We start from the raw sequence: 11,878 nt of genomic DNA on the forward strand, positions 1-11,878 counted from the left end.
GCATATATGAGTTAGAGTAATCTTAGCACTACGAGAAAAAATGTAGGATGCTCCAATTTTGCTGCAACTACAAGAAAGATAGATTACCTGATCTTCCTCCGACATATAGATTTTTGGGTATTTATTCTTAGAATCCTAATTACTATGAAATTGATATATCGCAATGCCATACCTAGATTGTGGTAGAAAAATATTTTCCATGAATAATATGAGCTCCCGAACTACTGAAATAATGTATTTCCTTTCTATTGATGTAAATAATTATTTTTGTCCATTCGTTTGTCTCCTTGATAAATAAAAAATAGTAGATAGAGTTTTTTCCTGATTAAAAATTAAAACTCTCTTTTGAAGTATAAACCTTGATCATTATTGGAAAGACAAGTAGTACGTAATTTCCTTTCTAAATTATTGAGGTAGAGTAAACAAGTAAACATCTTTTTTTTTTGAATATGGTTGGAACAAAAATTGATCATAAATTTGTATAATTCTTAAAACATCACCCCGAATCTCAATACTATGGAAGCCGAAAGAGAAGAAATTTCTACTCAAGCAATACAAGCCACCAGAGTTTGATGGTAAAGGAAGGGACATTCCAATTGAAGCAAAAACATGGATAGAATCTATGGAAGACTATTTCATTGTTGTATGAATTGCACCATCAAATCAAGCCATGATCGCCAAACTAAAACTCACAGGAGATGCCCGTCTTTGGTGGAAACAATGGTGCAAGGACCAAAGAATGCTTGAAGGCACTATCACTTGGGACACAATTAAGGATGTGGTAAGTGGGAGATCAAGCCCCTAGAAGATGAACATATCAAGCCCCATTGTTTCCACCAAAGAAGATGAACAAGTCTTTAATCTAAAGCAGTTAATCCTAAGCCTAGAAGCCTACTACTCCAAATTCGTATAAAAGGGTCCCTAAAAAAACCAACAATATGAAAGAGACTTACATTCACTCCATCTATCTTGAGTATCTTTGAATCTATTGTCCTGCAAACATTTGAAAAGCACTCTCTTTCCACAAGTATATGTATGACTTTGCGATGGTACTTCTTGTTAGAGAGAGTTATATGGTTTTTTAGGATCAACAATATCCTCATATGTGGTGTCCAAGAAGGTAGTTACAAGCCTGCCAGCACTACAAATGGAAACATGTAACTAAAATAGACAATCAAATAAAATAAATAATTAACCAAAAAGCAAGCAATATTCCATTCAACCCACATTCTTCCTTGGCCATGGATACCACTTAGAGAGTTCATGAGGATAATTTCTTTGGTAAGTGTATCCGATGTAATGAAAAAAAATATGGTAGTTTGTGATGGAATCGAAAGCTTTGAAAGACATTGCTATATTTGAACCAGATCTCGAAAAAAATTCCATTGATAATAGTGGATCAACAATACACATAATTTTAGAGATTTATTGGCTAAGAAATGCAATCAATGCCCTAAAGCTAATAGCAAAAATAAAGGCGTGTTATTTGCAATCAATAGCACAATCATTCTATATACTAAAAATTTTCAGAGTCAAAATACCTTACCTTATGTAACAATAAACTACAGAATCTAACAATTAAATATCCTTTTTACAACTAGCATGGACTTGTCCTCATGAGATATGCTAATATAGTCCTCTTCCTCAGAAGTGCAAGAAACATTGATAACCATTTGCCCATACACCTCACCCATTCTCTTATAATTAACAGGGCCAAGTACATCGATTTTTCTCTTGCAAACATCATCCTCGGTACCTTATTTTGCTAATCATATTAAAATCTTTGTTCATTAGGGTGATCTTATGAGCATGAGCAACAACAATGTAAGTATTATTCATAAAGTCAATAATAAAGTCTTTAACTGCCTCCTAAAGAGAAAGAATCACTGCAAGCTACTATTTCTTTTGCAGGCAAGCTACCATTTCTTTTGCAGGCCAGTTTTAGTCAACATTCTTGAAAATCTATCAAAAATATCCTTGATTTGTTGGCTGATCAAGTACTCTAGGACAGATTGGAACCTTGGCAGTTGTCTGCTTTGTCCTTGTCATTACTACTGCTTGAGAAAATGACAGGAAGAGTAATAAAAAACTATTTGCTGGTATGGTCGATATGACATGGAGAGGATAAGTTGATTCAATGGGAGAGCAACAAAGCCAAATCTTCACAGGGTCCTATTCGCGCCGTATCGTGGAGTAACTGATACGGCACAAGCATGGCAAAGCATAATGTTTGGTACTATACTTCTCGCTCCGTATAGTGGATAACCTGATATGGCGCAAGAGTGGCACAACAAAATCTCCATAGGAAGAGTTCTTGCTTCGTATCGTGGAGGAGTAAACATGCGTGTGCAAAGTATAATCCCTTGTAATGACTTATTTTTTGTGAGACCTTAAACCCATAAAAAAATTCCAAAAAATTTCCGCAAGGTTATTAGGCTCTGAAAAAAATTTATAAAAATTTTAAGATTTTTTTTGAGTCCGTTTGCTATTTAAAAACTATTTTAAGCAAAAAAGGACCTAAAAATGACCAAAAAATCACAAAAAATCACCCAAAAATAGCATATCATGATACGGCGCAAAAAAGGGGTGTTCAAGGACCTCGAAAAAGAGGCGAAAAATGAGCATATATGCTATTTTTGGGTGATTTTTTGGTTATTTTTTGCTAAAAAATAGTTTTTAAATAGCAAACGAGCTAAAAAAACTTAAAAATTTTCTAATATTTTTTCAGAGCCTAGTAACCTTATGGAAAGTTTTTGGATTTTTTTTGATGGGCTAAGGGTCTCACAAAAAATAAGTCATTACAGGGGGTTGTACTTTGCACGCGTATGTTTACTCCTCCACGATACGGAGCGAGGACTCCTCCTATGGAGATTTCATTGTGCCACTCTCGTGCCATATCAGGTCATCCACGATATGGAGCGAGAAGTATAGTACCAAACATTATGCTTTGCCATGCTCGCACCATATGAGTTGCTCCACAATATAGCGCGAATAGGACCCTGTGAAAATTTGGCTTTGCTGGTCTCGCGTCGTATCAACTTATCCTCTCCATGTCGTATCGACCATACCAGCGAATAGTTTTTTTTTACTCTTCCTGTCATTTTCTCAAGCGCAACAGTGGTGACAAGGACAAAGCAGACAACTGCCAAGGTTCCAATCTCCCCTAAAGTACTTCATCAACCAACCAATCAATCTAGATTCTCTTTTGCTCAAGGAAGTGAGCCTTTCAAGCCAAGGATAAAGAATATATATTGCATTTTATTATAGCTTGATTTATAAAGGCATCTTTTTGTGGATTAAGGGGGAGCATCTTGTCATGCTTTGTAATCCAATGTGGCATTGGGGGAGGGGGAGGGGAAGAGGACGAGGTATTGAGAGTGTATACATGTGAATCTTCCTAATGCTATAGAGGATAAGAGGAGCTGAGTGTGAATGGTCTTGATGAGGGAAAGGGGAAACCCTAACCCAAAAAAAGCACAAAGAAATCACAAAAAAAGGCCATCATGATATGGCGTGAATGGGGGGGTTGCGTGATGACCCAACCCCCCTATTTGCGCCATATCATGATGGACTATTTTTTGTGATTTTTTAATACTTTTTTGGGATTAGGGTTTTCCCTTCCCCTCAAGGCTACAAAAAATAGGCCATCATGATTTGGCGTGAATAGGGGGGTTGGGTGATTACCCAACCCCCCTATTCACGCTATATCATGATGGCCTTATAATCACCCAACCCCCCTATTCACGCCATATCATGATGGCCTTTTTTTTTGTGCTTTTTTGGGGTTAGGGTTTTCCCTTCCCCTCAAGACCATTCATACTCAGCTCCCCTTATCCCTTACAACATATAAGGAGAATCCTCTTCTCCTTTTTTTCTTAAAATAGCTTTAAAATAATAAACAAGCTAAAAAATTTCTTAAAAACTTTCCAAAAATTTTTAAGTGTCTAATGCTTTTATGCTTTATTTTTTGGGATTTTTTAATAGGTGTAAAATCTTATTAAAAATAAAGATTATAACATTATCAGAGAATCACATGTGACTATTATCCTAAAGCTTAAAATTTTTTGGCCTATTCCTTTACTTTTTTTTCTACCTATCAGTACATAATTTTGATCCAAAATAGACTATCTTTTTTAATAGATATTGCATTAGTATATATTTGCTATAAATATTCTATCTTCTTTAAGAGCTTTAAAAATATATAAGAGATATTAATAGTTATATATTTTTGAGATAATATATATTTTTAATAACTTATTTGCTAATCATTCTATCAATTAACTAAAATATTTTTATTTTAGAGAGGGTATCTTCTTGAAGAGTTATGAAATATATTTTATCTTTACTAAATAGTATATTCTATCCTTTTGAGCTATAGAAAAAGATTGAAGAGATATTGAATAATTATATCTATTATCGTGGGCTTCATATAATAATTTGACTATTAATGACTTATTTATTCAACTCCATTGATTTATCAACAATTTATATTATTATATAAATGACTCCATTAATAATTTATTTATCTAACTCCATTGACTTGTCAAAAGTTCATGTTATTTCATGTAGAGAACTTTGTATAACATCATATAATACTCTTTAAACTATTTTTAAAAAATAAATAAGATCATGAATGCTATAGAGTAAAGGAGATCTATAATTACAAAGATTATTTTGATGGTCTTTTTTTTGTGAAATTGAGATATATTACATTTGAAAAAAGATATACAAGGATAAAGCATCAATAATGTAGTGATGCTTTCAATTATAAAATCAATTTGCATTAGAATCAGAGTTCTGAGAAAAAGAAATAGAGTCAAGTCCTTTCTATTTCTTCTTACAAATCAAGGGAAGAGATCTTAAGAGATTTGCTAGGATATGATAGCATGTGCATTAGAATCAGAGTTCTAAGAGAAAGGAATAGAGTCAAGTCCTTTCTATTTCTTCTTACAAATCAAGGGAAGAGATCTTAAGAGATTTGCTAGGATATGATAGCATGAGTAGTATCATCCCATGACATTAAGCCACCATTTAGGTATTGAAATCTGATAGTGCTAATAAGAATCGCAATTGAGGATATTGAAACTTGAAATCCCATAGTGCTAATCATAGTTGAGGATATGATGAGAAAAAGACTTCCAAGAGCTAATATCAAGTAAGAAGTTGCAGTATCCTTCATATTCTTTGAAGCATCCTACACACATAAAATTGTCTTAGTCCTAAAGCTGATATGATACGCAATATCACTAATACTTCTATCTATTACTTGTTTAATGTTTTTTATATTTTAAGAGACTAAAAATTGAATAATAAACATTTTTAATCTATTACTAGGTAAATAATTTTGTCTCCCAGAAATCAAAGTACTTCCTTTTTTCTAATTATAATATATTATCCTTGTCTTATCCATTAGTGCTTGCTAAAAAGTTGATATTACAACACTGTATAATGAAGATATTCTATTTTCAAGTACTAAGATCAAGGTGACATTTTTCACTTTCTATTCTATTAGCTTGAGGATTATCCTTAGATTATCTATCCCTACCAATTTGTATCAACACCATGGGACTCTTTTATCCATTTTCTTATGAATCAAATTGAAGAGATTGAAGAAAAAGCTTGGATTTAGTTGAAAAAAAATCTTACACAATGGATGTCCTAGGGGTCGAAGTAAAGATGCGGCTTGGATGTCCCAACCTAGTTGGGTCAGCTAAAAACTAACGAGATGATCTCGTCTCAAGTCCATGGAGGACCATATCTCTATAGCTCAATCGGCAAGTAAGTGGTATTGGTCCTCTGTCTAGAGACTCTTTTGATTGTTGATCACCTTCTCAAGATTTTGTGAAAGGAGACGAAGGGAGACCAATGCAGACTGCTGGTAAGAACCGGACGTGATTTTGGTGAGAAATTTTACGACAGAGTAAAATTTGCTTTAAGAACTAAGAAACAAAGTGAAGAGAAGATAACAATGATTCAAATGAATGCAGACGAAAAAAGAAGCATGATTTTGGTGGGAAACATGATAGTAGAATATTCAAAAAGAAAGAATAATGGCTGAAAAGTGACATCTAACATGCGTTAACGTCTTTAGGCATTTAATGGTTGACCTCTTAAATGAATAATAAATTCTCTCATTAATCACGTCTAAATGACCACATTTGGAGGGTTCATTATTTTAAAACCTCAACTAGTTAGTAGCTTAATAATTTTCTTACAAGTGCCATTTTTGAAATGTTTTTAGCCCTAATGATGAAGGAGGCCAAGGTCAAGGTTGATGAAGCCCAATAGGTAAATGTAATAGCTCATGTGTATCTTTATTTAGTTTAGTGTATTTATCTAATGAATTTTCTTATGGTTCCAGGGGCTATGCTAGATATTAATGAGTTCACTATAGTAAATAGGGGGATCGAGGGGCTTTTGGAAGAGATGCCACCCTAGGTCAGTACATAGGGTGCATCCCCCCTTGTCATATTGCTATGGAGCATGATGACTTCACCCTTGCTGCTCGTGCCTAGCTTACCATCCTCAAAGTGCTTTTGAAGTTTCTCTGTGTCTCTAGCATCACTATAAATGTAAATAAGATCATCCTCGTGAATGTCTCCTCATAATCAATACCATGTGTTTGCGCATACCCTTTGGCAACCACTCACTGCCTTATAATGCGCAATAGATCCATTAGATAGTGTAAACCCATTTGCAACCAATAGCTTTCTTGCCTTTAGGTAAAGGTACTAACTCCAATGTGCCATTATCCATATGTGCAACCATTTTTTCATCCATAAGCACGATCCCAATACTCATTACCCACTGCATCCTCAAAACAAGTGGGTTCTATATCCTGCACAACCTTAGCCATGTATGCATAGTGATGAGCTACATAGCTATCACATGCCAATCCCCATGTTAGCTTTCTTACTCTACTTGACATGAGTGGACCTAGATCATGACGAGGTGCTTTAGCATCCTCTTGTGCCTTCCACACATCAAGTGCTTTAATAGATGGAATCCCAAACTCCTCATGTAAGCTCTACTCAGAGCCATCTATGTCATCATCAACATGAGAGAAACCTGATGATACATTTGTCATGATAGGTGATTCCTCAACTTTATCTTTACATTTTCTTGACATCTGTGATATGCTTGGTGGAGTAACCTGTGACCTCAATTTTCCACTCCAAGGTTTATTAATAGAACCATGACTAGGAGACTCTTGTGGTCCACTCAATGTCTATGATGGCTGACCTACTTTTCGTACAACCACACTCTCATGCTCATCAATTCTAATTGCATTCAATACATTATTAAACTAGCTACTCATTTTTATAAAAAATAATATCCCTACTAACTCTCAGCTTATGTGTAATAGGGCTATAATATCTATATCCCTTATGCTCAAGAGAATATTCCACAAATACACATTTTTTTGCTTTTGGATCCAATTTATTGTGCAACTCATTAGGAATATGCAGATAAGCAATACATCCAACCACTCTCAGGTGGGACATATTTTGCTTCCTACCCTGTAAACTTCTCTTCGGGTAGCATACCATGCACAACAGTAGTGGGTGTCCTGTTCATAATGCATATAGCATTAGCAACTTCTTTAACCCAAAAGTAATAATGCAAGTTTCTTTCTGACATCAATGCACGAGCCACCTTTGCAATATGCTTGTTTTTTTACTCAACAACTCCATTTTGTTGTAGAGTATATCTACATGTGTACTACCTATGTATACTATTTTTTTGCAAAAAATTAGAAAACTTACTGGAGAGATACTCTCCCCCTCCATTCAACCTTAGGTATTTAATATGCAACCCAATCTCCTTCTTAACCAAATCTTTAAAGCTTTTAAAGTGAGTGAGCATGTCACATTTCTCATGCATAGAATAAACCCATACTTTGCGAATATTATTATCAATGAGGAAAACATAATACTTACAACCACTCAAAGTTGCAGTTTTTGTAGGACCCCACACATCACAATGTATCAATTTTAGTGGCTTCTTGCATACATGTTTTTCATGTGGAAACATGTTGGAAAATAAGAGTGAGAGCATAAAGCTATGTGTACTAGAGGGAGAAGAGGGCTCAAGTATATGAACAAGATCTTAATTATTCAACTGCTCAAGGTATAACTAGTACACTCTCTCTACTCTTGAGAGTGACCTCCAAGTTGTTTATATAGCCTCATAGTGGGTTAGGTTTAGGGTTTCCCTTGCGCTTCAATTTATTCACATCTCACCTTCCCTCATGCACCCCAGAACAAGATCTTACTTATTCAGTTGTTCAAGGTACAATTGGTATACTCTTCTACTCTTGAGAGTGACCTCTAGGTTGTTTATATAGCCTCACTATGGGCTAGTGTTAGGGTTTCCCTTGCCCTTCAGTTCATTCACACCTCACCTTCCCTCATTCGCCCTTGCTTACTTAGGGCTTCCATACTATACTTCTAACAAAACACATGTCTTGCTTGCTTTCCAAATTGAAATGCTTCACATACTTTATGCATCCCATCAAATTTAAACTTAGGCAAGCCATCCACAATGTGTTTTGAATACATGTCTTTCAGCCATTGCACATTTACCCGACCAAATCTCTTATGCCAAATTTCAATATTAGCCTCAACGCTTGAACCTTGCGCATCTATTTCAGGTAGAGTTACATTAGTAGTAAACGATCTACTAGTACATTTTCCTTTTGTAATCAAGTTGCAATCATTTTTGAGATCTTCTACATAGCAACCATTAGATGTGAATTGGGCTTACAATCCCTATTCTACTATCTAACTTAGATAAACCAAATTTTTTGTAATATTTGATACATGCAGCACATTAGCCAAGTATTTAGTTTAATTAACCATCCTACATACTCAAAGAAGCATCTCCAATATGAGTAATGGGATGAGCTATATCATCCCTATCTCCACAAAGCCTAGAGACTCTGGAGGACTACACATCTCTCTAAACCAGTCTCCATGAGAAGTCATGTGGTTTGAGGCACATGAGTCCACATACCGTACATCATTCTTTAATAAGTGGTCAACAGTCATAGTATTCATAAAGTGTTGCATAATAAACAACTATTTATTTCTATCATCATTATTTCTATTGCTGGATGAATAATTGCCTTGCTACTATTTTCCATTTCTAATTTCAACCTTATTTTTGAAGCAATTTTTAGAAATGTGACATTTTTGAACACAATGCCAACACTCTTTGCTATCACTAGAATTATATTATCTATTAGAATATGCAATTTATCCTCTTTGAATCCCCCTTTCTCGAGACTTTCCTTCTATATCTTGTTGTGCATCATAACCTTGACATTGACCACCACCTTGGCCTCTACCATGACATCTACCTCTGCTAGTAGAGTAAAACACCATTCAAAATTATTCTTGGTTTTAAAAGAAGAGGAATCTAAGCCAATGTTCTTTTCCTTAAGTATCATGATAGAGACCAAGTTTGTAAATTAAGGATATCATCCCTCGTATTCATATATGACTTGAAGCTCTTGTATTCATCTCCAAGTCAATCTAAACATGTATGCACACCATCATCATTATCAACTACCACACTAACAGATCCAAGAGCTTCCATGATACTCTTGATCATCAAGGCATAATCATATAATGGACCAGTTTTCTCTTTTCACTTGGCTTGACTTGAGCTGTTTGACTTGAGTAGTAGCTCTTTGGCCTTTGTGTTTACGTTGAACAGTCTCGCGAGATTCTTCCATGTAATAGTGGGGGTATCAGACTTCTACAAATAGCCTATCACGCTATCTATGACATTGAAAGATAGCTAATATATGACTTTATTGTGTGTTTGCTCCCAATCTTTCTTTCTTAGTCTTTATCTATTCTGCAACAACATTTTGCACAAAGTTTGTAGTATATACACTATTCTTCCTATTCATCAAGTTTAATTGCAATCAAAGACTGCAATCCTACCAGCTTCAAGAGCCTTCTGTGATTATAACTGAAGGCAAATTAAGTAAGGTGGAAGAGCTTATTATCCGTTGCTTTGTTGCTTACTTTTGTGTTCCAACACCTCACCTTAGCCTTCAATTGAGCTCCATGCAACTGTGGGATGGCTCTAATACCGTGAAACTAGGCAAGAGGGCAGAGAGGTGAAGAACCCAAGAGTACATACACAAAAGCAATGGAGACTTGAGAACACAAAGATATAGGACTAAAATCTTATCTTTCTTCTTTCTTCTTCTTTCACACAAAATAAATAAGTATATAACATGATAAAAAACTATTATAAAAAGTACCACAACATTTTCACACATGGTCACTAAGTGTGAACTTGCTAATAAGGAAAGAAGAGGTGGCACAATAAAGTGTAACATAACCAAGGGTGGACTACATGGGTATAGTCAGTTGTAGAATCACTAGCATATCCTCATGTTGGCCACCTAATATGCAAGTGAGTAATATCATCCCACATCACCAAGACACATAGTGGATACCAACTCATGTAGAGATTGGCATCTCAACACGTCATGGTGCAAGAAGTTTGAAAATTCTCATTTGTGCCATGGTGGTAGGTTTTGGTTTTACCCAGAAAGTGGATGGCATTGCAAGGTTTTCTTTGTATGAGCCATTCTTGCAAAGAATGGAAGTTTAGACGCCTATAGATGAATAAGAGTGAATTATAAGAATAAACTTCTTACTTTCTATTTAAAGGGGAGGTTAGTTGGGGGGGGGGGGGGAGTTTCACATGCGAGGGGGGAGGGGGGGAGATTGTAATACATGAGATTTAGGGACAAACCCATCTACAACCATCACGTCATCTTCTATTACACCATATGGCATGTGTATTCGCCACATTATTAGTCCGCCATCTTTCACTATTTGCAATATTTTATTTCATTTCTAATAGATTTTGCTAGAGTAATGGCCCTTACAATTTCTAATGCGATTGAACAACAAAATGTGCATCTATAGAACTAATTGAACATTTCAACAAGGTAACTAGTTATTTGGTGACCTTCTCCATAGCAAGTATTCTTAAAATATGTGCCATGAGCATGGTAATGTGACTTCTCTATTCCTTGTGTTCTCCATATTTTCAAGGACCCATACTTGTCTAAATAATATAATCTATGGACCCATTGCATAATTCATAAGTGTAAGGCCTACTCTTTTCAACTTGCATTTCTTTACAATTTGGCATTTGTCTAGCTTCATAACAAACTCTAAAGTTGAACCATTGTCTGATAAACATAGTGAATTATAAGCATATTAAAATATAAGTGTATTACATTATATTATTAGTATTATATCACAAGTTAATACCTTTTGTGCATTGTACCTTGTAAAAATGAGCCATTGCGTATTGCAACTTAATTAGATCAATACAAATATTGTTGAACCCATCATACTCAAAGAGGAAATAAAAATTTCAGGGTTGCTACTTCTACTTCCATATGCTCCATGATAAAAAAAGTATTGTCTAATTGACTCTCCAATCGATGCATTTCGTGTTTGTTGTATGGAACTAAGTTGAAATGGACAAGGAAAGACCTTATGTTTTATCTGGTTGTGAGTTAGTGCATTTGCTATCATGTTGTATATGGCCTCATAACCTTGTTGGAAAACCCTAGTCACATTGCGTGTGATTTGGACTTCTTCCACTGATAAGCTATTAATCCTTAAGAACCTCATTCAAAGCAGCAAGGCAGAGAGCTCGATGTCAAGGGTCTCTCAAGATTGGAATTAGATACTTACATTTTCAAAACACCTTTAGAAGCTCTAACGGGTAGCCCTCACCTTGGCCTTCAACACCATCGAAAAAGTTCCTTTAAAAAAGGCACACATTATATCAAGAAATGTAATTATTTCTAAATTGAATTTAGTCAATAGAAGAT

Source organism: Lygodium microphyllum, chromosome 11 (assembly GCF_053477565.2).
Source record: "Lygodium microphyllum isolate KBCC chromosome 11, Lygodium_microphyllum_v1.1.10, whole genome shotgun sequence".
Lineage (NCBI taxonomy): Eukaryota > Viridiplantae > Streptophyta > Polypodiopsida > Schizaeales > Lygodiaceae > Lygodium > Lygodium microphyllum.